Consider the following 24981-nt stretch of genomic DNA (forward strand, 5'->3'; position numbering starts at 1 on the left):
AGTCATGAGACTATTTTTCCCGCAGGTTTCCCGTTGGGTCAGGTAAATTATTTACTAATTTACGATAAATTATCGAGGTCGCTCTCTTTGGCATGGAGTCAGTCAGTAGTCTGTCCTCTAGAGGAGATGCCTCCGGGACTTCGGTGCCAGGTGCTATCTCGGTCAGTAATGCGTGTCGTATCTGCACATATCTAAACTGTTCAGTGGGGCTAGGTCGTATTGCTGTCTTAGCATATCAAATGAGATTACTTCTCCTTTCTCCCACATATCCCCAATCGTCGATATGCCTATAGCGTCCCAACGGTCGAAACCCTTGGTGTGCCTGAGTTTTCCCAGCCCCATAGTGGAGTAAGTTGCGTCAATACCTCCTGCCACCCCTACTTTGCCTGCGCTGCATGCCATAATGTAAGCGTGTGTTGCAGTGGCCCAGACTTTGTTAAAGCTAATTTTTTATCATAAAGAGGAGCTAGCACACCAGACGCTCCCAACTGCTCCCTGTCCGCCATCAGTGCTGGTTCCGATTGTGGAAGATGTATCCATTGGTTAATTACTTTTAATTGTGCTGCCCAGTAATAAAAGGTATATATCAGGAAGCGCTATGCCACCATCGTACCAGCTTCTTACCAACTTTGCTTGCGCTATACGCGCGGGCTTATGGCCCCATAAGAGAACCGAGACCTGTGCCGCAATTGTTTTAAAATAGGAAGCTTGCACAGGATATGGCGTGTTTTCTAAGATATAAAGAAAGCGAGGCAGAGCAATCTTCTTAAAAAGCGCTGCCCTTCCCAGCAGAGTCAGTGGTAGCGATTCCCAGTGTCTTATGTCGCGCTTGAGACGGTCAAGTGCTGGCTGTAACTTCCGCTTGTAAAAGTCAGAGTTAGATGTGACGTATATCCCTAAATATTTAAACGTGTTTTCTACTGTCTGTAGTGTATAACCGTCCAGTAGGCGCGGCGGCGGACCGTGGAGCATATACATGGTGGATTTAGACCAGTTGATTGAGTACCCGGATGCCCGCCCATAGGCTGTGCACACATCCAGAAGTGTGATTATAGAACGTCATGGGGAAGTAAAATATAGCAAGATATCATCCGCGTATAGGGAGATTTAATCCTCCCAGTCATCTGTCCATTTGAGGCCTTTAATGGTCGGCTCCCATCTTATCCACTCCGCCAGGGGGTCTAGTACCAAGGCAAACAATAGTGGTGACAGCGGGCAGCCCTGACGCGAGCCCCTGGCCAAGGGGAAATCTGTCGATATGTGGCCATTAGCTGTGACGTGTGCCATGGGTTTCGTGTACAGTAGCCGGACCCAAGCACAGAACTTTGGTCCGAATCCCAAATGGACCATATCAAATGCCATATGTGCAGCCAGAGATAGTATCACCGCTGGCTCCTGTAAATACACTGCACGGGCCATCACCCTGTGTAGTCTTCGTAAATTTAGCGCTGTACTTCTGACGGGCATAAAGCCCGATTGATCCTTATGCACTAGTTTAGATAGATGGGGTGCGAGTCTTAGCGCCAATAATTTAGCAAGGATTTTGGCCTCAGCATTCATGAGGGAAATGGGCCGATACGATGTACACTGATCCGCTGGTTTTCCAGGCTTTAAAATAGCTACTATTGTGGTCGTGCGTTGGTCCGGCGGAAGTTTTCCCATCTCAAGACTTTCAGCAAACATACTGAGCAAGTGAGGTGCGAGTGTGTCATACATTTTTTTATAGAATTCCACCAGTATTCCATTTGGCCCCGGCGCCGTACCCGATTATAATGCCTTAATAGCTATTGTCACCTCTTCTGTCGTGAGGTCGCCTTTCAACAATTGCGCTTCCTCAGGGGGTCAGTTTGGGCATTTTAAGGTCCTTTATGTGTGTTCGTGCCTCCTCTTCCGAGATTGTTGAGTTAGATGAGTTTATTTCCAGGAAGTGTCTTGCTAACATGTCCACTATTGTGTGTGGTTCCGTAGAGAGCTGCCCTCCCTCCCCCGTAAGCTGTGCTATCCACCTGTCCCTCTTCTCCCGCTTATCCAACCACGCCAGTAGTTTACCTGCCTTGTCCCCAGCATCATAAATTTTATGTTGTGTGCTTGTAAGTTGCTGCCTGGCCACCTCTGGCAGGTATTCCTTATGTCGGCGCTGTGCGGTCCGCAGATTATAGGTCGCGTCAGGGGTTGGATTAGTAGTATGTTGCGCTTCTGCATTAAATCACCTCAGACTTTAAAGTGTGTAGTTCTGACTATCCTTCCCGCTTGTGGATTACAATGGAGGCTATTGCCTGCCCTCTAAGAACTGTTTTATATGCCTCCCATAAAGTGACAGAAGAGGTTACAGAACCCACATTATCCTGGAAATATTGCTTTGTCACCCTTTTTAGTTCCCTCCTTATCTTGGGATTGTGCAGATACCCAGGGCATATTGGATAAATCCAACGTCTTTTCTGCTGATGATGATTGTAGCTAATTAGCAGTGGGGAGTGGTCAGATATGCCCCTCGGTTTGATGTCAATACTGTTAATATTACAAAGGTTGATCATGGATCCCATGAAATAATCAATTCTGGTGAGGCTGTTGTGAACACTGGAATAAAAGGTAAATTGGCGATCTAAGGGGTGGTGCTTCCTCCAAATGTCCACCAATCCCATAGCTGCCATGAAGCTCCCTAACCGTGACGTCCCTGATATGTTTGTCCTTAGAGGGAATCTATCCATTGAGGCATCGACCACCAAATTAAAGTCCCCCCCAATGAGCAGCTCACCTCATTGGGGGGGGGGGGACTTCCGGCAATTCCAGTAAGAATGCACCGAGATCCGGGAGGGCCATCGCCTGTAACGCTGGGGGTATGTAAACAATATTTATAGGCTTCCCTTCCCACTGCGCATGTATGGCGGCAAACCTACCTGTATCGTCAGTTTTAACAGTGCTGACAATCAAAGGTAATTGTTTCCTCAACAATATACCAACTCCCCTGGAGCCGGAGGTAAATTCGGAGTGTGCCACCATTTTATAACCCCATCTATCCATGGCCTTAGTAGATGCGCCCGTGAGGTGTGTCTCCTGAAGCAATACCACTTTATGCACTACAAAACCAGGCCACGCTTAATCTGCTCGCCTAATCCACGTGAGTATGGACAGAGACGGGGTCATGGTGTCTGAACCCCCCTGTGAGCTAGCTAGTGTGTCGTCCCCCATTGGCATATTAAAAGGATCCAGAACGATAGGCGACTTGTCCTACAGTAGGGCTAGCATGAGTTTCTGTGAGTAGTGACATCGATCAACAACATTCAAATCTGTTCATTGTGCAATCAGTAAACAAAAAACATATATAATGTCTCCCCCCCCCACCTCCCTGCCCGACGGACGCAAAACTGCCCGCCTCCCCAACTTAGCAGAGTGCTCAATCCCAACCCTGATAGGTACTTGCGTGAAGGGGTAAGAAGTCCAAGGAGAAACACAGCACTTCCTCTCCCCCCCCCCCCCAGGACTGCCTCAGCCTAGTGTCCAAAGCAGGCTCAACTGCATTACTGTCCAAGTACGTTTCTTTCTACATTTCGGTCATTTTCCAGTTGCAAAGTTCCTTCTCAGCCGAGATCTTCAGTTTCAGTTTGTTGCGAGTGTTCATCTGTCCCCCGTTCTCGATCCTCCGCGTCCCCAGCCTCACCTCGACGGCGTTGGCCTCTGTTCCCGCGCCTTGGCCCACCTACTTGTCGCCAGCCCTCGAGCCAGTCGTGTGCCTCCTCTGGAGTCTCGAAAAACCATGTCCTACCATCCGCCACCACTCAGTTTCATCGGGAACAGCATTGAGTAAGGTAGATCTTTGGCTCTGAATTCTTTTTTGACCTCCAGGAAACTGCGTCGGCGCCTTGAGACCACCGTTGTGTAGTCTGGGAAGAAGGACACCATAGAATTTTGTTTCCGAATCGGTGGGGCTACTCTAGCGGTTTGTAGTATTGCGTCCCTGTCGCGGAAGTTGAACAGGCGGGTGAGTACAGGTCTAGGGGGTGCCCCAGGCTTAGGCCTTCCCCCGGTACTCTGTGAGCTCTTTCAACCAAGAAAAAGGTTGATAGTCCCTTAGGTTGTAACCGGGTCTTAATAAGTAACTCCACATAGAGGTCCATCGCTGGGTTCCCTTCACTTTCCAGTATTCCGAGAATGCGTACGTTGTTCCTACGGGAGCGTCCTTCCTAATCGTCCAGCTTTGCCGCCATTGTTTTATTCTCAGTTTCAAGCCGAGCCACCGTGCTCTGCAGGGCTGTTGTATCAGTTACTAGGGTTTTGGTTACGTGTTCTACCTCTGTGACCCTGGCTGACATTTTTTGAAAGTCCACTCTCAATAGAGACACATCCGATGAGATTGAGCCCACTGTGGCCTGGACGTCAGTGAGGGCTGCCATGATGTCCTCCAACTTTACTTTCTTGGAACCGTCAACCCCAGGGGCCTTATCTGTAGGATCCTTGCGGTCTGGGAGTGGTGGGAAGTCTTTCCCATATGCGAGTTTGTCGAGTTTAGATTGTGTGGCCTGAGTCCGTGGGCCCCTGCCCGCCATTTTCTCCCAGAAGGCGTTGCTTACTGCGTGTTATCGATGGTATCCGCCCACACGGTCCGCTGTTGTTCTTAGGGCTCCCTGCCCAGTTTGAGATCACCCCCCGATGGCTTAATGAATGTGGGGTGGGGTGTGGGTGTCCGTTATTCTCAGAGGACTGGCTCAGCTATCCCCTACAGTTGTCAAAAGTGTTATTCTGCCAAATGCACAGCAAATCACCCTCTGCACATGGGTATTTTCCTTGTAGGCTGCTTGTAGGTATCACCACCACATTCCTGCCAGGATCGGGCACCAGTCACTCGGGAAAACAAACAAAGGGGGGAGGGGTCCTTTTGTGCCGGGCTGCACTACCGGTGCACTTTTCCACACCCTGCCGGTCTCTGCACCTCCGTCTGCACTGGACACCCGAGGTACCCTAGTAATAAAGTCCCCGGCTTTGCTCCCGCCGTTTGGCCTCGCCCCTCAAAGTGTTCTCCTCCAGATTTAATGTAAGGGTCTATGGTCTACCTCCGTCGTGCACGCACACCGCTGGACGATCGTCTGGTTCCGTTGCCCTTGAGGGTGTCTCCGGCTCTCTCACAGCCTGCTTCACCGCGGCGCTGCAGTCACGCCGAGCGTTTCCACTAAGTTAGTCCCCGGCCCCAGTAGGCTCCATAGGCCGCCGCAGTCCGCTCCTGGAGATCGCACTATCCCGGTGTCAGATTGCAACCGGAGTCACAGTTGCAGGTGCCGCGCGGTCACAGGCATTAGCGAAGGTCCCTGGAGCAATAATTTTGGTCTGATAAATGGCAGGATTATCGTGGAAGGCAACGCAATTAAGGACGTATACACTATCCTGGCCACTCCTAAGGGTATTCCATATTCTAATTGGGAGGGTAGTGATGTGATACTAGCAGAGCACAAAATGGTATTTGCCAAGTTGCGGAATCTCCTCACCAAGGTGTCACGGTGGCACCCAAAAGGATGGTTTAAAGGCTAATGCAAAAAATTCAAAGACAAAGCTCCTCCAAGGCATTAAAAAGGGGGAGGTGGGGTGGTATGCAGACTACAAGGGGAAACAGGGCCATTTACCAGGCTAGCTTAAGAGGAGCAAAAAGATCTTGGGAAGACAGCATCTGGTCTGAGCTACCGGACGCAGGTATAGCTAATGATGAAGAAATTCAGGGCTTTAGTCAGTAAGAGTGATGGGAGGTCAGGCAATCCCGCTGAAACAGCTAGCCTACCATTTTGGGAGTCTGAACTCTTCCTCCCACGCCTCTGAGCCCCCCCCCCCCCCAGTAGTCATCATCATAGAGGAAACTACACGAGCACTGGTCTTATTGAAGCACGGGACAGCTCCGGGGCTTGATAACATTTCTGCAGATGTGTCAAAAATTAGACCCAGGTGTGTGGGTCCCCTATATTAATTTGGTTTCTAACGCCATTGCAATGTGAGGGGGAGATCCCTCCATCATGGAAAGGGGCAGAGATTATGCCTCTCTTTAACAAGCACTTGTAGTGCAAAAAGGTCTTGCATTTGCGAGAGTTTCAGCTATTGGCATTGTAAATGATCATGCCTTTTATTTATGTGTTTAAAAACCTGCAAGCGGCGTTTACCCACCTCTTGCAGGTTTTCTAAACACCTTAAAAAGGATTCTCATTTACAAAGCCAATAGCTGAAACTCTCGCAAATGCAAGACTTATTTCACTGAAAGTGTAAATAGACAAAAAAGGGGTTTCTGAGACTATGTTTGAGTGTAAATAGACCGACGAGGGGCCTCTAAGATTGTGTGAGTCTGAAGAGACAGCGTAGAGGCAGTCAGACTGTACATACAAGTTTGAATAAACGGGCCAGAGGCGCTGGGGCAAAGGTTGACCCTAAAAAGACGGCCAACGGGTCTCTGAGACTATGTCTAAATGTAAATAGACAGAAAAGAGGTCTCTGAGACGGAGTGTAAATAGACAGACGAGAAGCCTCTAAGACTGTGCGAGTCTGAAGAGACAGCGTAGAGGCAGTCAGACTGTACATACGAGTCTGAATAAACGGTCCAGATTCGCTGGGGCAATGGGTGACCCATAAGAGACGGCCAAGGGATCTCCGAGACAACGTATGAGTGCAAATAAACAGTGATGGGGCTCAGAGATCATATGTAAGACTGCATAAACGACGGGAGTCGATCTGACAGTATGTGTGCATCCGCATAGGCAGAGAAGAGGCACTCTTAACAGTATGTGTCAGAGGTATTAGACCTTCAAGAGGTCTCTGGGATTGTCTGAAGAGACAGCTAGGAAGCACCTTGACAGTCTGCTCTTCTGAACAGACAGTTCAGAAGCACTGGGACAATGTGTGAGTCTAAAGAGGCAGCACGGAGGCCTCTGATGGAGCCTGTTTGTGTGCGCCTGGGGCATTGATAAGAGCGGCTTCTGAGACCACATGTGAGACGGGAGTGTCTAAAGAGGCAGCCAAGATTACTCCAACAGTTTGTGAGTTTTGAAAACCCCGAAAGCTGCCTAAAGGGCAGTTCATTGACCCACACTATTCCTAACGGTCACCATGCGCTCTTGGAATGAATTCTATTGTCCCGGGGCCTCCCTGCGATGGTTTAAAGGTCTGACGCGCAGTCTACAATGAAAGGACGTCACATCAGCTGGGTTTCTAGCGGGCTCCCCGCTGTTAGGAAGGAACACAAGCTGCCGCCATCACGCTTACCTCTGCGCTGCAATCAGAACGATAACGCATTTGCCATGACAGGCGTCTTAGGAACAGCAAGGAAAGCCCTTATATTAGATCGATGCTGCAAAGTCAACGAATGGCAATGAGACGGGGTTAGCACCGGCAACTGACGCGCAGTGTCCCACAGAGGACAGAAGCCACAGCAAACAATTGTTGCAAACAGCCGTATCAGTTTAAACATTTTAAGTTGCGATCTCGGAACGGTGGTGGGGTGGGCAAACGGGGTAGAAAGAGGGCATGGCATGCTGAATGTAGCAAAGCACATTGTGCCTGCAAGTACGAAACAAGCTGTAGCCATCATGCTTTCACTTTAATGGAAAAAAAGGACCTACACTGAGTAATGAAGGAGACCGTGTCGCCGCAAGTAAACAATCCAGTCCAGATGGACCGTCTCAGAAGGAGAAAGGCGGTAAAAAAAAGCCTCACTTTCAACCGGATGCCAGCTTTTACCATAAAGTATGACACCAGCCAATGAAAATGATGGGCGTGGCTTCAAGTCCCCTGCCGAAATCATCTCAATCACAATAAGCCTCGAGGGGCGCATGCGCGCTCCAGCGCTAGGTCTGCGAGACCTAAAAAGGAGAATCCCAGTGTGCCGGCCAACTACTCCCCTAACAGCCCAATTGACAACCTGTAAAAAATCTTCTGCAAGCAAGTGCTAGGGCAGTGGTTGGACTGGGGTGAGGAAATCACATTCTTTCAGGACCATAAGCAGGATTCAGGCAGAAGACCATTGAGTTTGCCCAGGCCTTTTGCTTTCTCCTGGCAAAGTGGAAGGGGGTGGACCTGACCATGGGCGACCTTTACTTGGCATTTGACCTCTGCGCTACATTTGAACTTGTGCCTAGACGAAGGCTATGGAAGGTGCTTTGAAGGATGGTGACCCCCCAATTTCATGCACTTGATCCAGTTGCTCCACGAGGGGAACTATGCAAAAAGTAAGATGCGGTGTGAAGGGAGAATTAAAGGAGGTTTATTACTGTAAACCAAAGTGTGCACCAGGTGTGTGTACTTGACCCAACCCTCTATATATTAACAACTGTATTGCCTACCTATTAAGTTGTGCCAATGAATCCACAACACTGGCAGGAGTGAAAATACCGGCACTCCTCTTTGGGGACTTGCTGCTGTCCAAACCTAATAGGGGCCTTCAAAACTTAATTGATAGTTTTAACCAATTTTGTGGAGACTTTGGTCTGAAAAATTAATACCCCAAGACCAAATATATGCCTTACACCAAGAGAGGCACAGCGAGAGGGGTTATTAAGGTGGAACCTGAAACACTGGAAAGAGTCGAAGAGTTCAATTATCTGGGTATCAGGCTGGCCGACACCGGTTCTTAGGACACACACATCACCAAGAATACCTTAATTATGAAACATCACACTGCAGTCATACATCGATTTGCCAAAACAGCAGCCTGCTCTCCTTTCCCTCAGCAATTGAAATTTACAAGAGACAAGTGGGGGGGGGGCGTACGATATGCAGCAGTATTATGGTTCCACTGCAAAATGAGCGCCTTGAGTACAGCAGAAAATCTCAGTGGTATCTTGTGCTTAGGGAAAGCCACGCCATTGGTCCCGCGCCACCCTGATTTGGGGATCAACGAGATATCAGTACAGATAACATTGACACCTTTATTGTTCTGGGTTCACATTTGGAGCACCCATGAACTGTGCCATCTTAGGGATAGCTTGCAGAAAGTCATTAGGGCCAACGGGGTGGGGAAAATCAGATGGCTTGGGTTGCTTAAAAATGCCTGGATTGAGCTGGGGCTAGAGAGCTTTCGGAGCGAGCCCCAGTCCATTTGCCGAGGAGAGGCTCCTAAAGTCAAACAAGCATTGGAAATGCAATAGGTCTCGCAATAGATAAGTTTGAGCTTCTAGTGTGTAAAATGTAATTGTTTGTAATATTTGTTTGTTTTTAAAAAGATTAAAGTAATATTTTTTGTAATACAAATGGCAATACTTCTAAATTTAGCAAATGTTACATTTATAGCATTAGTAAAGGTACATGTTTAGATTTTCCCTGTCTTCTATATATTGTTCTGACAAATTACAATCGTTTATCAAGAACATAATTGAAAATATTTGACTTTTTTAATGTATTTTTTAATAAATGTAGATACATTGACAGAAATGTTTTGATGCATTTGTAGTTGAATTGTTTAACAGATTGATGCTGTGGTGGCGCAGAGTGATGTTTTTTTTGCGACACAATGGCTACAGTCACCAAACACTATTCAATTGTACGGACGGCTCGCTAGAACCACGTTCAAAGCACCAGCCATGGAACGTCAAATATATCCGGCGCCGCGCTGAGTATGTTAAAAAACAAAAAACAACCAACAATACAAGTAATATCGCGTGAAGCATGTGAACTTTTAATTAAATTAAAATAACATTCTGCGAAGCGTGTGCTCTGAGCATCCCCTACATATTTTATAAATAAAAGTAACTGCGTGATGTAGGTGAAGCGGACGCCATAGTACTTAAATTAAACAAGTTGTGAATGAAAGAAGGAACAGAGAGGAGGAAATATGGGAGGGAACACGGCCTGGGGGGAAGCTGGCTGGGGGGGGGGGGGGGGGGGGGGGGGGGGGAGAGGAGAAATCGGAGTAAGGCTGTGTGCGGGGGGAGAGAGAGGAGAAATCGGAGTAAGGCTGTGTGCGGGGGGAGAGAGAGGGGAGGTGCTGGAGCTGGGGAACAGATGGCCGTGAAAGTTTATGGCCCAAAAGCGCGTGCCTGTGGCCACGTGAACTCGAAGAAAACCGCACCGAAAAAGCCATAGTTTGACGAGTATTTGACCAATAGAATTCTCTCCATTTTCCATTCCTGCGGAATGGAAAAGGAGAAACCTAAAAATAGGTCCAAGAGAAAGCCATTAGCAGTAGGGTACAGGTACTAGCTCAACTAGATCTCAATCCTGTAGCGACATGGGAGACTTTTGCCAATAATTTGACCAAAATCCACAGTGGGAACAGCCACAAAAAGGGAACTAGACTTGATCATGGTAAATGGTCAACTATGCCCGTCCATATTCGCAACATAAAAAAGGAAACATGCAAACTTTTCAGGCAATCACGTCAACATCCAGGAGACTCAGAACTACTACAACAACTTCGCAATGAGAGACGGTAGATAAAAAATGAGATCTGGAAGTACAAACAAGGGAAACAAGAAACACTATGAGCCCAGCGACTACACGCCTTCAAAACCTACGATTCGAAAAGATTCTGGCAGATAATTAATAGGAAGGAGAAAGGTCCGTCACCCGCAAATAACGTAAATATCAGCGAGACAGAATGGGTACATTACCTCAAGTCACACTTTAAGAGCAGTTGGACGCTTCCAGCTAGTCCTTACTGTCCTAATAAAACCACTGTGGCACAGCGAATAGTCACAGCAACTGAAGTGGAGAAGTTCATCAAAAAGTCCCGGGCAGACTCTGCCCCTGGCCCAAATGGGCTACCACAGGCATTATTCAAACATTTTGCCCCACAATGGGCAGACTTCCTAGTATTAATGTTTAATTTCATTCTGGACAACAATGTTATTCCTGACAGCTGGAGAGACTCCATACTCCATCCCATTTTAAAAAAAGGCTTGGCATGTTCGCCCAGCAAATACAGATTAATAGCATTGATGGATGTTGAGTTAAAATATTTGTCAACGCTGTTATTGCATGATTTGGAATCCTGGTCGCACGACAAAGGAAGAATCCCTTTAAACCAAACCTGCTTCTTAAGGGGCCTAGGTACTTCAACAAATCTTATGACCCTGAGCCTAATCAGGAAAAAAGCAACTGGGACAGTTCTTTATATGAGCATCGCTGGTTTCAAAGCAGCTTTTGATGGAGTCCCTCGGGACAAGCTATGGGCAAAGCTTAAGCGATGGGGTATCCCAATGAACATCTTACGAGTAATTAGGCTGGTATATTCGGATACCTGGGTCAAGATTAAAATTGGAGATGGCTTGTGCGTATCATGGAAGGTGCAAACAACTTCTGGCGTAAAACAGGGCTGTGTCCTAGCCCCCTTCCTTTTTAATCTATTTTTGGCAGATATCTCTAATGAGCTAGACGACCAGCAGGTCCATGCACCGAGCGTTGGAGGACAACAAATGTTGCATACTTTTATGCTGACGACCTGGTGATGTTCAGCAATACTCGAATAGGCGCGTTGGAGGACAACAAATGTTGCATACTTTTATGCTGACGACCTGGTGATGTTCAGCAATACTCGAATAGGCCTTAAAAGGCTGCTTAAGACTCTTGGAGTTTACACTGAAAAGAGCGGCCTGGAAATACATTTTTCACAACAAATGTTGCATACTTTTATGCTGACGACCTGGTGATGTTCAGCAATACTCGAAAAAAAAGCCTTCAAAGGCTGCTTAATACTCTTGGAGTTTACACTGAAAAGAGTGGCCTGGAAATAGATTTTTCGAACACAAGTGTGATGGTGTGCAATTGTCCTTCTAAGACCAATCAAAAATGGCATATTAGGGGGAAACAGAACTGACTAGGTCAGACTCTGTATACATAGGAGTGAAAATAGCCGCAAATGGCTCCTTCGATTCCCAGAAGAAGGTGATAAAGGAGTAAGCACAGACCATCAACTATGGCTTCTCGTCACTGGCCAGATGCACTTGAGGCCATGATCTAAAGCCCATGGGATCAGTTATGAAAGCCAAATTGTTGCCAACCCTTGCATGTGGATAGGAGATCATGCTGGGGGACGATGCTCTTCTGTTAGATAAATTGATAAAAGCCTACAAACATTCCTTTAGGCTCTCCAGGTCGGCCTATCCTGCACAGATCCAGCTAGAATTCCTGCTTGCAAAACAGACACTTGCTAGACTGGCGGCATTCGTCATGCTTTGTCATAACCGGAGAGCAGTAGCTGAAAACACCCTGGCTAATCTAGTCTGGATAGAAATTAACTTACAACGTAGCAATGGTGCTCACAAGAAATATTTAGAATACAGCATTAGGACGCTTGAATTGGGTGACCTTTGGACCTCTAATACTTCTGGGCAAACCTTTAAGACACTAGTAAATAAAATCAACTAAACTACAAAGTTGGGTGGCAGACAAAGAAAGCCTGTCTAGACGTCGTCTTGGGTGGCTGGTGTTTAAATCATATTCCATTTTAAGAGAATAAGCCCTGTTGTACGCACCCTTCCTTCGGAAGATCAAACAGTCATTTCTGGCCTTAAGATTCGGAGAAATACCCACGCTAGACCTCATACCAAAATGGAGAATGACCAGTTTAAGTGAAGATCGGTCCTGCCGTCTATGCCACCACGGAAAAGAAACATTGCTTCATATTGTATGCATTTGTCCTGTATTGATGGTTCAACGAAGATCTCTATTAAGACAGGAGTTCCTTGAACGGGGAATTAGGTCGTGCAGGCCTGCTCCGGTGGAGTCTATGGACCCATGCAACACAATGCTGAACATTAGACTGACTCAGTTATTGAATATTTTTAAAAGGATGATCAGCGAACAGGTATGCAATGAGTTATCTGGAGAGGGCTCCCAAATTAAATTTTAAAATGTGATAAATCAGACACCTTTTAGGCAATTTTAACATGTACAGATAATCGGCAAGGACGGGCTGCTAGGGATTGCAATAATCAGCAGCTCCCTATCCCACCTTGCGTAGATAACTACTTTGTCTATTCTGGCTTTTTTAATGATTTAACCCCTTCGGGGTGGATGACGAGCTCAGCTAGTCATGGGCGTAATCTGCGCTACGCGGATGACGAGCTGAGCTCGTCACGCAACGCGTTTTTTTTTTAAACGCAGCGCGCAGCATGAAAACCGCTAGCGTGCATGCGGTTAAAGTTTTGCACATCTGCACTTTATAGCATGACTCATGACCAGCCGGCACTGCATACATACCCACCTCGGTCCTGCTTATATGCACCTTAATTACTTATATCAATACACTTAAGGGAACCTGAGACGTCTGTATGGCAATTGTGCATTTTTAGTTAACAGGGAAAAGATCAACCCCTGTTCAGCCACTTTATCCAATGTAGTTTTGTTTTTGGCATCTCGACTAAAATGCCTAGGAAGGAAAGTTGAAGCAAGAAATTAGATTGTGGCACGATGTCCAGCAACCGCATTAGTTGTGTGATAAATCTCCGTTTAATTCTTTTTTCTTGTATTTTTAAACATTATGAATGAACTGTGATTTTGTTTATGGTTTTAATTGACTAATAAACTAATTTTCTCCTAGGCCCAGCACGAGCAGCTATGCCCTAAATGATTCTGCGCCACCTTGTTTTGGTGGACATTTCCAACTGCCTGATGATGTACTGTATGCGATTTTACAATTTGATTTTTTAAATGCATTTAATGTGCTTAATGTGTCTTAGTGTTTTGCCTATGTATCTTTGATGAGTGATTTCTAGAACTATCAATAAAATGGATGGATACATACGACTATTGTAACATAATTTTTACTTTTAACATCTGACCATAAGCCCACTCTGCTGCTGGCTGCTGAATTTAATGCGTTTTTAAAACGACCCCGTTTTTGCCTAATAATTTGTTATTAGTTGTTCGTTTTTTCCTTGTTTTTAAATTAGGGCCACTCGCATACCCGCATTGCTGCCACCTTACTCCCATTTAAAATTGGACAAATCACCGCGTTTTAGCGGGCCTCTGCCCACTGCCTCGTTTTTGGTGGCCATATTGGGAGGGGGGACAGTACAGGCGGCGTGGGTAGCGCTCTAGTTTCCTCGCGCTCGGCGAGCATAAAGCCAGGCAACTTTCAGGTGAGCTCCCTTTAACATCTCTGACCATAAGCCCACTCTGCTGCTGGCTGCTGAATTTAATGCGTTTTTAAAACGACCCCGTTTTTGCCTAATAATTTGTTATTAGTTGTTCGTTTTTTCCTTGTTTTTAAATTAGGGCCACTCGCATACCCGCATTGCTGCCACCTTACTCCCATTTAAAATTGGACAAATCACCGCGTTTTAGCGGGCCTCTGCCCACTGCCTCGTTTTTGGTGGCCATATTGGGAGGGGGGACAGTACAGGCGGCGTGGGTAGCGCTCTAGTTTCCTCGCGCTCGGCGAGCATAAAGCCAGGCAACTTTCAGGTGAGCTCCCTTTAACATCTCTGACCATAAGCCCACTCTGCTGCTGGCTGCTGAATTTAATGCGTTTTTAAAACTACCCCGTTTTTGCCTAATAATTTGTTATTAGTTGTTCGTTTTTTCCTTGTTTTTAAATTAGGGCCACTCGCATACCCGCATTGCTGCCACCTTACTCCCATTTAAAATTGGACAAATCACCGCGTTTTAGCGGGCCTCTGCCCACTGCCTCGTTTTTGGTGGCCATATTGGGAGGGGGGACAGTACAGGCGGCGTGGGTAGCGCTCTAGTTTCCTCGCGCTCGGCGAACATAAAGCCAGCCATGCTGACGCGCAGCGTCATCACGCAGCGTCATCGCCGAACTGTCGCCGGAGTTTCGCCAGAGTCAAGCCCGTCTGTGCCCGTCCGGGCCCAGACGGGCTTAGGGCATGTCACTCCGCCCTACTCCATAAGACCTCTGGCCCCTTCTTATAGGTATTCACGTGACACTTTACTTTCGCTTCGCGCGCCTAAACATCTAAGCTGCCGCGACTATTGGGTTGAGGGTACAGTTTTCAATCATTGTCTTATGTGTCGCCCGGATAATGCTTGTAGGAACAAGGACTTACTCACTATGGCTCTTCTTAATTGCAGATCTTTGCCTTGCCACGCTTTGGAAATTCATTCCCTCCTGGTGGATCATTGTTTAGATGTTTTATTCTTGACTGAAACGTGGTTAACCACATGCTCTGGTCCCGATATTGTCAACTCTCTCCCTCCGGGATATCTCATTTACCATCTTGATAGGCCGGATGGGAGAGGGGGCGGAGTGGCTTTGGTATACAGAGATATATTTGTTTGCAAAGCAGCAGACTGTGGAATCACTAATTCGGAAGCGTGTCAATTTTCTTTCTGCATATCCCCTACTGTTTCTATCGCCGGCCTCCTTGTGTACCGGCCTCCCGCAGCACTGGGGAATTTCGTAGACTCTTTTATGGAAGCCGTTATTCCTCTGGCTGCCGCCTCGTCCAATTTTGTTGTCCTTGGGGACTTTAATTTTCATTTCGATGATCCAAATGATGTAACAGCTAGAGATGTGCTTAGCTCACTGGGTGAGTTAGATCTACACCTTGTTACCGTGGGAGCTACTCATAACAGAGGGCATCAGCTTGATGCGGTTTTCGCTAATTCGGCGAACCTGCAAGCTCTCCAGATGTTGGCTCTCCCCTGGACGGATCATCATCTTATTCCGTTCAGTTGGCTGCTGGGGAGCCGGAGAGACTCCGCACCCAGCCAGTACATTGTGGAACGACTCTGGTCAAAGTTACCGGTGGACAGTTGGGCAGAAGAGCTCACTAGAACCTGTCCTCACATTGTAGATGACCCCAATATTGCTGATCAGCATTTGGGTGATTGGCTCACTAACTCGCTGGACTTATTAATTCCTAAAAAAAGGAGACTGGTCAGGGAGAGAATAATCACCACGGCTCCTTGGTACACATCTGAACTTAGGAGTCTCAGAACCTCCTGTAAAAGGCTTGAACGGGCCTGGAGGAGAGAGCCGACGGAAGGTAGCCGGGCCAACTATAAAAGAGAGATGAGGATATACAAAAATGCTCTGAAGGTTGCAAAAAAGAACTTTTTTAGCGAAAAGATCGAGGGGGCAAGTAATTCTTCTGGAGAATCGTTTAAGGTGTTTAAGGAACTTCTGAAAGCCCCGGTTCCTCCAGTTGTGCATGACAATCCCAAAGAAAAATGTGAGGAATTGGCGAGCTTTTTTCATTCTAAAATAGAGAAAATATTATCCTCTTTGCCTGATATTCCTCAAATCTTGGAGCCGACGGCTTGTCAAATCTCATGCCCTATTGAGCTAGCCCACTTTGGCCCCTTCTCAGAAGAGGAGGTGACGAAAGTTTTGCTTGAGATGCAGAGTGGATCTCCAAGTGACCCAGTCCCCATAAAATATCTTAAGCTTGTGGCAAATGCTTTGTCTGCCCCTCTGACTGACCTTTTAAATTTGTCATTTGCCCATGGGACCGTGCCCCAGCGATGGAAACAGGCAGTGGTAAAAGCCTTACTGAAGAAGCCAGGATTGGATCCATCCAACTTGACTAACTTCAGGCCCATTTCACTTCTGCCTGGGTTTTCTAAAGTGGCAGAGAAATTGGCCAACCGCCAGCTCTCTTACCATCTAGAGTCTAACCACCTGTTGGGAGACTCCCAGACTGGTTTCCGTCCCAGCCAGGGAACAGACACAGCCCTGTTGGCAGTAGTGGAGGAAGCTAGGAGCACTCTAGATTCAGGAGGGTCAGTGGCAGTGATCCTCCTGGACTTGAGTGCTGCCTTTGACACCGTGAGTCATCAGGTGCTCCTCCAGCGTCTGTCAGAGGTAGGTGTCTCAGGGACGGCTCTGAAATGGCTGGGATCGTTTCTTGCCAGCCGTTTCTACCAAGTCTGGGAAGGAGCAGAGCAGTCTGCCCTATTTCCCCTTCAAAGTGGAGTCCCGCAGGGCTCATCGTTGAGCCCTACCTTATTTAATATATATATGACTCCACTTGAAAGGTTAGTCGCCCCCTCGGGGGTGAAGATCATCAGCTATGCTGATGATACTCAGCTGGTGGTGGGCCTTACTCAGCTGGCGGAACAACCTGAGGTATTACACGACTGCCTGGCTAATGTCTATCGCTGGATGTCCAACTCTGCTTTAAAGCTTAATGGAGGAAAGACCGAGCTGATGCTCCTGGGTAATACCAGTCCCTCCATTATTGCTAGCTGTTGGCCCCGGTCTCTTGGTGAGCCACCATCTCCCAAGAAGGAGATCAAGTCCTTGGGAGTATGGTTGGAGCAAGATCTGTCCTTCAGGACTCACGCCAAGAAGACCGCGGGGGTCTGCTTCGGTCTTCTGAGGTCAGCTCGAAAGGTGTTACCACTACTTCCTGATCCAGCAAGGAAGCTTTTGGTACGTGGTTTAATCCTCTCGAGGCTTGACTACGGGAATGCGTTGTTTCTTGGCGCGCCCGAAGCGACCTTTAAAACTCTCCAGCAGGTGCAAAATGCAGCGGCTAGACTTCTTATGGATGTTCCTAGAAGTCAGTCCGCTGCTCCGGCCCTTAAGATGCTTCATTGGCTCCCGGTGAAGGAGCGGGTGAAGTTTAAGGCGCTATGCACGGCCCACAAGATTCTGCATGGCAAAGGTCCCCCTATTCTTTGTAATATGGCCCGTCCCTATAAGCCTTCACGCCCTTTACGCTCAGACCAACAACACCTACTGCAGTCAGCGAGAGTAAGGAGAGTTCGAACTGGGGGCAGACGTTTTTCTGTACAGGTGGCGACTTTATGGAACTCCCTGCCCCTTGAGATTCGTTCTGAGCCTAAGATCGTATCATTTAGGAAACTTCTTAAGACCTTCTTGTTTCCTCAATAATGATTACCTGAGTCTCTCCTTGGTCCGTCTGCGCCGGGATGCCCCAGGGTAAGCTGAGCGCATTATAAGTTTCATATTATTATTATTATTATTAATGCTTTCCGAGACCTGTAGTCAAACTACCATTAACGTATTGCCGTTGTCAATCTTCCCTCTTGATGACAGCAACCCTTGTTTCGGTTTCTAGGTATGATGTGGTCAAACTCAATCTTTTAGTGTTCTTGTGATGGTAGGAGATATACAACAGTATTATAATTAAAGAGTCTCTGTGCATTTACAGGGTCCTCACGAATGTAGTTTTATTTTCTTCCTTTGTACCCAAATCTGTCTGTGGGACCAGTCTGTTTACTATTAGAGAATGAACACAAGTAAAGGTTAATATCAGTATATGGGCATGTGGAATGTGACTTTTTTCATTGGATTGAGGGGACCCTGCCTTGGCAGCCCCTTTCTTCGTTTTCTTCCTAGTCTACCAGGCGAGCTCCACAATGACTAGTACACCAGCTCTCCCTTGAATCTCCAAATACACCGTTCCAATGATGTCTTTAGTAGGACTGGGTGATAAAAAGCTTTTTCATCGAAAAGCAACCGAATGGAGGTGGCATTCATCTCCATGATTTTTCCAGGAGGTTTACAGCCCCTTCTAGGCAGCATCAAGGGGGTATTTTCTGCTGATCCCCTGTAGGTCAGAGGATCAGCAGAAAATAACCCCTGGTTCCGAGATAGTGGCGTGGCTCGGCCCAAAAACAACTCCTCAAAGAAGACTGCCTCCAAACCACAGGATTTTTGCATGGACCACCGCTAATCGTGATTATGTAAATTATTAGATAAAGGTCAATCAACCAAACCAAAAAATAAAAACAATCACACATAGGGGGACAGAAGCAGCAAGAATGTAAAAGTTACTCTTTATTACTCCTCAAATGTGCTGACAAGTTTTTGGTCAGACATCAATGCGTTTTGCACTTACTGAAGTTCATTCACTTAGTGGTGGCACTGAATGAGTCCACATGGAAATGCACTGACCCTGCAGAATACAGATTATTTTGTCTCACAGACTGGATATCAAAATAATGACAGACCTTTCACCAGTACAGCTAAATCTTTGTGAGCATTTACTTTTAGAGCTTTGCTGTAAAACGTTCTTTCATTTTCCCCACACCCAAACTTCTGTATTTTACTTTCCTAAGAACTGGCACGTGATTCATAAATATTCTGTATTGAACTGATGGGTTTTTGAAATACCATATTTTTCAATGTGAGACCTGGTTAAATGCCTTTAGCAAAGATGGAAAGCCTAGCAGTATATATTAGAGATAAAGGAACGTATCAAAATGAAACCCTCAGTACCTTACAGAAAAACTGATTCAACAGCTACAACAAATACTCATCAGTAGCCAGCAATCAGGTAATTCATTTTCCAAGTTTGTTTCAATGTTCTTCCAAACTACTAAGAAAGCTAAAAATGCTGGCAACACAAAATAAATTGACTATGCAAACGATATGCTTCACTTCCATAGCACCCCAGAGAATATCATACAATGCTTCAGGTATTTATTGAGTGCCTTTATTAAAATACCCACACATTACACATGTGGAAGATTCAGATATCTTACTGCTGAACATCTATGTCACAAAGGCGAAGTTGGGTGCCGCCATCATCACCACCACCACCACTACTACTACTACCACCACCACCACCCCCGACTAAATCGATCCTCATACAGTGATCTGGACTACTCGCTGGAACACGCAATAAAAGGGATAGACAGAGTAGATCCATCTAGTAAAGAACACCACGGAAAGGCTGGAGCGACCTTTCCCCCATTGAACCATTTGTGGCACCCTAAAATGTGTTCTGTGTCGTCCAGAGTACAAGACAAGTGAGCGCATCGACCATCTTTTTTTTACAAGAGACAAGACTATGATGGCAGTTCACAAGGACGAAATAACTATGTAGAATGAGAACGTTATTAGGTTAATTCTATCCTCATCCTCTCTGACTCTGTCCACGGGTCCTTTGCTTACACTACCCTAACATGTCCTTGCTGTGTCAAATGCAAACAAGCAAATAACAGCTCGAAATTATTGTGCTGCATCTTAATTAGACAGGCTTTGCAACAAAGAAAAACACAATCACTGCTGGAAGTGGTGAATGCTTTGACATCCATACCTGATGGGGCCTTACGACTAGCTAGCTACCTCTTAAACCACACTCGCCTCTAACAGCTAATAACAAGCGAAAAGGCTGCAACAGAGTAGTAAGGCTTACACTCCGGGAGTACTTTGTCAACAAATAATGCTAACATTATTCGAATTTGAATCTGAGGCAATACAATACGTCACTGTACATTGTGGCTTTCAGGCACGGAACTTATTCCTAACAGGGCTTCGAACAGATCTCCGATAACACTGGATTACTTACCAATCTTTATGGTCACGTGTGGCAGAAACCACCGCAAGGGCTTATTCCACACGGACCCGTTGAAGGACATAGAGAAAAGGGGGTGGTGATGAACAGAGTGTCTGAATTAAGCAGACCACTCTTACCCAGTCCAAAGATCAGGGCTTGATCCATTACCGTTATTTAGCTCACTGCCCCATCCCAGCTCAGAACCTGGCTATATGCAAATTAGTCTGTCCCTGGCCCAGTGCATCATGGGAACAGGGCAGACCAAACTACCAAGCCAATTCTTCACCAGAAAGGAGACAAGCTACCGGGGACCGGTTTCTGGCATTTCAGCCTCGTCGGCCCGGCTTGCTTGAATCCTGATGGAGCAGTGAGCAAGGGACTCATGTCTGAGCATACCCTGCCACACCTATAGTGGCCAAAAACGATTCAGAAAAGGGGGTGGTGATGAACAGAGTGTCGGAAGCTTGTTTCCTTCCCAGTACAAGAATTGGCTTGGTAGTTTGGTTTGCCCTGTTCCCATCATGCACTGGGACAGGAACAGACTAATTTGCATATAGCCAAGTTCTGAGCTGGGATGGTGCAGTGAGCTAAAAAACGGTGATGGATCAAGCCCTGATCTTTGGACTGGGTAAGAGTGGTCTGCTTAATTCAGGCACTCTGTTCATCACCACCCCCTTTTCTGAATCCGTTGAAGGACATAAGCAAATATTTCTCAAACGGGTACACATTCCTGCTTAAAGGTACAAGAACCATTACTATTTACTAAAGACTTACAGCAAAACGAAATTGTTTGCAGGTGGCTAAGATCACTGGAGTATTTTTTGTAATTATTTGCTCACTGCTACCACGCTGGAGGGAAGCTAATATGTTCATACTACTAGAGGTAATGGTTAAAACTGTGAGGAAGTATCTGCCGTTCACTGAAATAACACTTAAAATATAGAAGTTAGTCTTTTAACTTAACCACACGCGTGTAAAATGCTTTCGAGCATGGGTGCAAGAGATACTGAACCCCGTTGGCCTACTGTTTCTAACTGACAACTATTGGGGTTCAGTTACGCTTGGGTATCGCCTTGCTGAATGACAAAGGTTTCTAGAGCCGAAAGCATGTCGCAGAGCAATCACTGCACCAAAGAGTTGTCTCTGCATGTCTAATCAACACTAAATGATCACCTCGCCTGGGTGGCGAAGGTTTGACAGCAACAAATGCGTTTGACTGTAAACAGTTACATGGGGAAACACTTCAGAAATAAACAGCAGAAAACAGCGACGGTCAGGGACCACGATCACGAAGAGTTGCAAGATACCTTATCCTTATCCATTCGTGACAACCAAAAATGCTTGCAACAGGGTACGTTACACTCTCACTAGGCATGCACAACAAGGGCGCTGCACCTGCAAGTTACCTATAAAAGAAATGTAAGATATGTAGCCATAATGAGCAACTTGTGACTGAATGTTTTCTCATAGAGCCCCTTGATGCCAATGTTGAGGTGAGCAAGTGCTTTAACAAACGTTACGTCTGCCCAATTCATTAGTAGTCATTGGGTGTACAGAAGACTGATTATGAACCACATAACTATTATAAACGCTTGCTCCTCCGCCAACCATGTGTTTTACACCACAGATCTCCCCCTCCAGCGCTTCCACACTAAACCTGGTCACCAACACAAAAATTGTCCCCTACAGCTTCTCCAAAACACCCAACTCGTTGCACGACCGGGAATCCCGGTTACCCATCCTCGGTCATCTGGCAGCTCAGTATTGTCATCTCACCTTCTCGGGCATCCTATTATCTATTCTCTATGTTGCTCTGGTAGCCACGGCCCATCGGCACTAGAATATGTCACATTATACCCCACGCTGTGGCTGTATTAGGATGTTAAGGAAGCCGTTACTCAATACCAAGACAGCAGTCAACCCACTCTTTTGCTGCCCTCTCGATAATACCGTATTTGCACCCCCCCCCTTTATTATTTGTGCTTTATCTCCCCGTGCAGCAGGCCTTGGCTCAGACTCCCCTCCCTCGCGCTTCCTCTCCTCAGTTTATCTCCCAAGTGAGGCGCATTCGGTACCGCGCACTTGCCCCCCCACCCGGGGCTCCATTGTCCATCTCGCTCCCACGGTGCCCCAGTCCCTCATCCTCCTCACCTCGGGCCGCGCTCTCGCTCTCCCCCTCCTTCCCTTGGTAACAGGAAGTGACGCGTGAATCGAACAGAACGTAGAGCAGCGAGAGAAACTAGAAGGCAAGAGAGGCTCTGGCATACAGAGAGGGACGTTGTCAACCGACCGCGCATGCGCAGAGGAGAGATGTCAGGAGGGAAGGAAAGAGGAGGAGCTTTGTCTGAAGCGAGCGATAAGCAGCGAGGAGGAGGAGGAGCCGTTAGACATGAGAGCAAAACCGGACCCAGGGTGAAGAATTACGGGTGCGGACGCGGGGCGGAGGGCGCTCGTGTAGCCTTGAGGCGGGAAAACAATTATCAGAGATCCATGATATGGGCGGGTCCTTTGTTAATAGCTTGCAGTTGAGGATGACGTCAGCATATACATGCTAATAATGTTTGTGGTATATTGTTCTTTAATGTCGGGCCTAGTTGGTATTTTTTTTCAACGCATTGATACGCTGAAGCGACTGTTCCATGGTTGAAGCAGTGGCAGTCGTAGGTTTGAACGTAGCATTTACACGTATGCTGCTTTAAAATGTGCCCGCTCACAGCCTGACACGCGAACCCACCCGATTCTCAATTGGCTGCTCAACGTCCCATATACAATGCAGTATTCTAAAAGCGTGTGCTAATCCATTCCTCGTGAGTCGCTAAAACAGCAAACGCCTTTCAAATGCTGTACGATTATCCTCGACATGTTTCGTTGGCTGACTGCTTCCTTGGAGGTGGCTTAAGTAGAACATTAATAAATCCACGGGCCTTGGCTTGGCTCAAAGAAACGGGCTAGCCAGAAAGGTCTGACATGTAAATCACACATGGATCATGTCACAAGATGGGTAGTGTGAGAGCTGCACATGGCGCTAGTGCGCCACCTTTTGACAGCCTCCAGTGCTGCGAGGTCCAGGCAGGGGGACCCCATAGATGGCAAATTTGAGTTCATGTACGTGCGACGTTTCTCTGTTTTCAATTTGCCTATGAGTGATATTTGCTAGCATTATGTATGTTGCTTTCTAACAAACTAAATTATTGAATTGCGACATAGAATGCAGTGCACCTGTAACTGGAATCGATGGAAGTAGTATAACCACTGGTGCCCGACCAGAATATTGGCCCAAGGCTTTACAGTCGTTGATCTGGGATTGCACCTACAGCTCGAGAAATAATAACAAAGGGCATCTTGCCTTAATAGGAGTTGTCCTCGGCACCATACACAGTTGCTTCTACTAGCACCATGACTCCTTTGCAAGCACCGCTTCCATGTCCTCTGCCAGCATTGGTTCTCTCCAGGTCCTCTGGCGGCAGCTCTGCCTCCCTCCACATTCTATGCAAGTACCTTGTAGTTCACCTGGAAGCATTGAATCTTCTGGCTAGCCAGCACTGACTATCTGCCAAGTAAAAACGTGTAACAGCCTGACTCTCCTGCTGTAGTCTGTATGCTTTGTAGCTTTCTAAACAGAGGGCCGATCATATTTCAGAAGTACAAATCAACGAATGTTTACTATTGCTGTTTTGGAGCCTGCAATAGTAAAGTCTGAGGAGACCAGTGCTCATATGTGTGCATACCCTCCTTCACTAGATCCAGATATTTCTTTCTAATTATGTAATATGTTGCTTATAGGGTCTGCATTGTACAGTTGAATTTTAGTGCTGGTAGTCATACCGTGTGTGTATATATATATATATATATATATATATATATATATATATATATATATATATATATATTCACGCTCCAGGTTGTCCACCTTGTGAGTAGCACGCGAGCAGCAGCTTTATTTATGTGTAGGTGAGGACGGGGATCCGCTCGTAGACGCCGCTCCGTAATGGATCTGCCCGACGCGTTTCGAAGCTCCATCTGCTTCTCTTCAGGGGCTTTAACGGAAGCGGTGTGCGCACCCGCTACACTTCTCCAATTTCATATAACTCACCCGCCAATGGGAGGCTCCAATGAGACTTCTGGGAAGTGTAGTGCGGAAAGCACACAATCAAGTCCTGTATGGACTCCACGAGTGGGCCCGTCCTCGATCCCATGTACGGCTGCTACTTCACTGCCGTGACCCCCACGTTAACGGGGTGGTGCATACTCTGCGGCTGGACTGCCGCATATAGATTCACACTCCAGGTTGTCCACCTTGTGAGTAGCACGCGAGCAGCAGCTTTATTTATGTGTAGGTGAGGACGGGGATCCGCTCGTAGACGCCGCTCCGTAATGGATCTGCCCGACGCGTTTCGAAGCTCCATCTGCTTCTCTTCAGGGGCTTTAACGGAAGCGGTGTGCGCACCCGCTACACTTCTCCAATTTCATATAACTCACCCGCCAATGGGAGGCTCCAATGAGACTTCTGGGAAGTGTAGTGCGGAAAGCACACAATCAAGTCCTGTATGGACTCCACGAGTGGGCCCGTCCTCGATCCCATGTACGGCTGCTACTTCACTGCCGTGACCCCAACGTTAACGGGGTGGTGCATACTCTGCGGCTGGACTGCCGCATATAGATTCACGCTCCAGGTTGTCCACCTTGTGAGTAGCACGCGAGCAGCAGCTTTGTTTATGTGTAGGTGAGGACGGGGATCCGCTCGTAGACGCCGCTCCGTAATGGATCTGCCCGACGCGTTTCGAAGCTCCATCTGCTTCTCTTC

The 24981-nt window shown here is 47.0% G+C and overlaps 1 protein-coding gene and 1 long non-coding RNA gene across 6 annotated transcripts in view; one reads left to right on the forward strand and one right to left on the reverse strand.

The window, feature by feature from the left end:
- The window catches only part of LOC144768779 (C-terminal-binding protein 2), a 103763-nt gene extending 81273 nt beyond the window's left edge, over positions 1-22490 (reverse strand). Inside the window, exon 1 of one of the 5 annotated variants that reach the window (XM_078652708.1) lies at positions 22329-22490. The gene's annotated coding sequence lies outside the window, so the exon portion shown is untranslated. Of the gene's footprint in view, positions 1-21953; positions 21974-22328 lie in introns of those variants that run through there. The other 4 variants (XM_078652704.1, XM_078652707.1, XM_078652706.1 and 1 more) reach the window with 4 other exon arrangements.
- The window catches only part of LOC144768782 (uncharacterized), a 121067-nt gene continuing 118570 nt past the window's right edge, over positions 22485-24981 (forward strand). Inside the window, exon 1 of the long non-coding RNA XR_013598630.1 lies at positions 22485-22603. This is a non-coding gene — a long non-coding RNA (uncharacterized LOC144768782). The remainder of the gene's footprint in view (positions 22604-24981) is intronic.

This window comes from Lissotriton helveticus, chromosome 7, assembly GCF_964261635.1.
Source record: "Lissotriton helveticus chromosome 7, aLisHel1.1, whole genome shotgun sequence".
Lineage (NCBI taxonomy): Eukaryota > Metazoa > Chordata > Amphibia > Caudata > Salamandridae > Lissotriton > Lissotriton helveticus.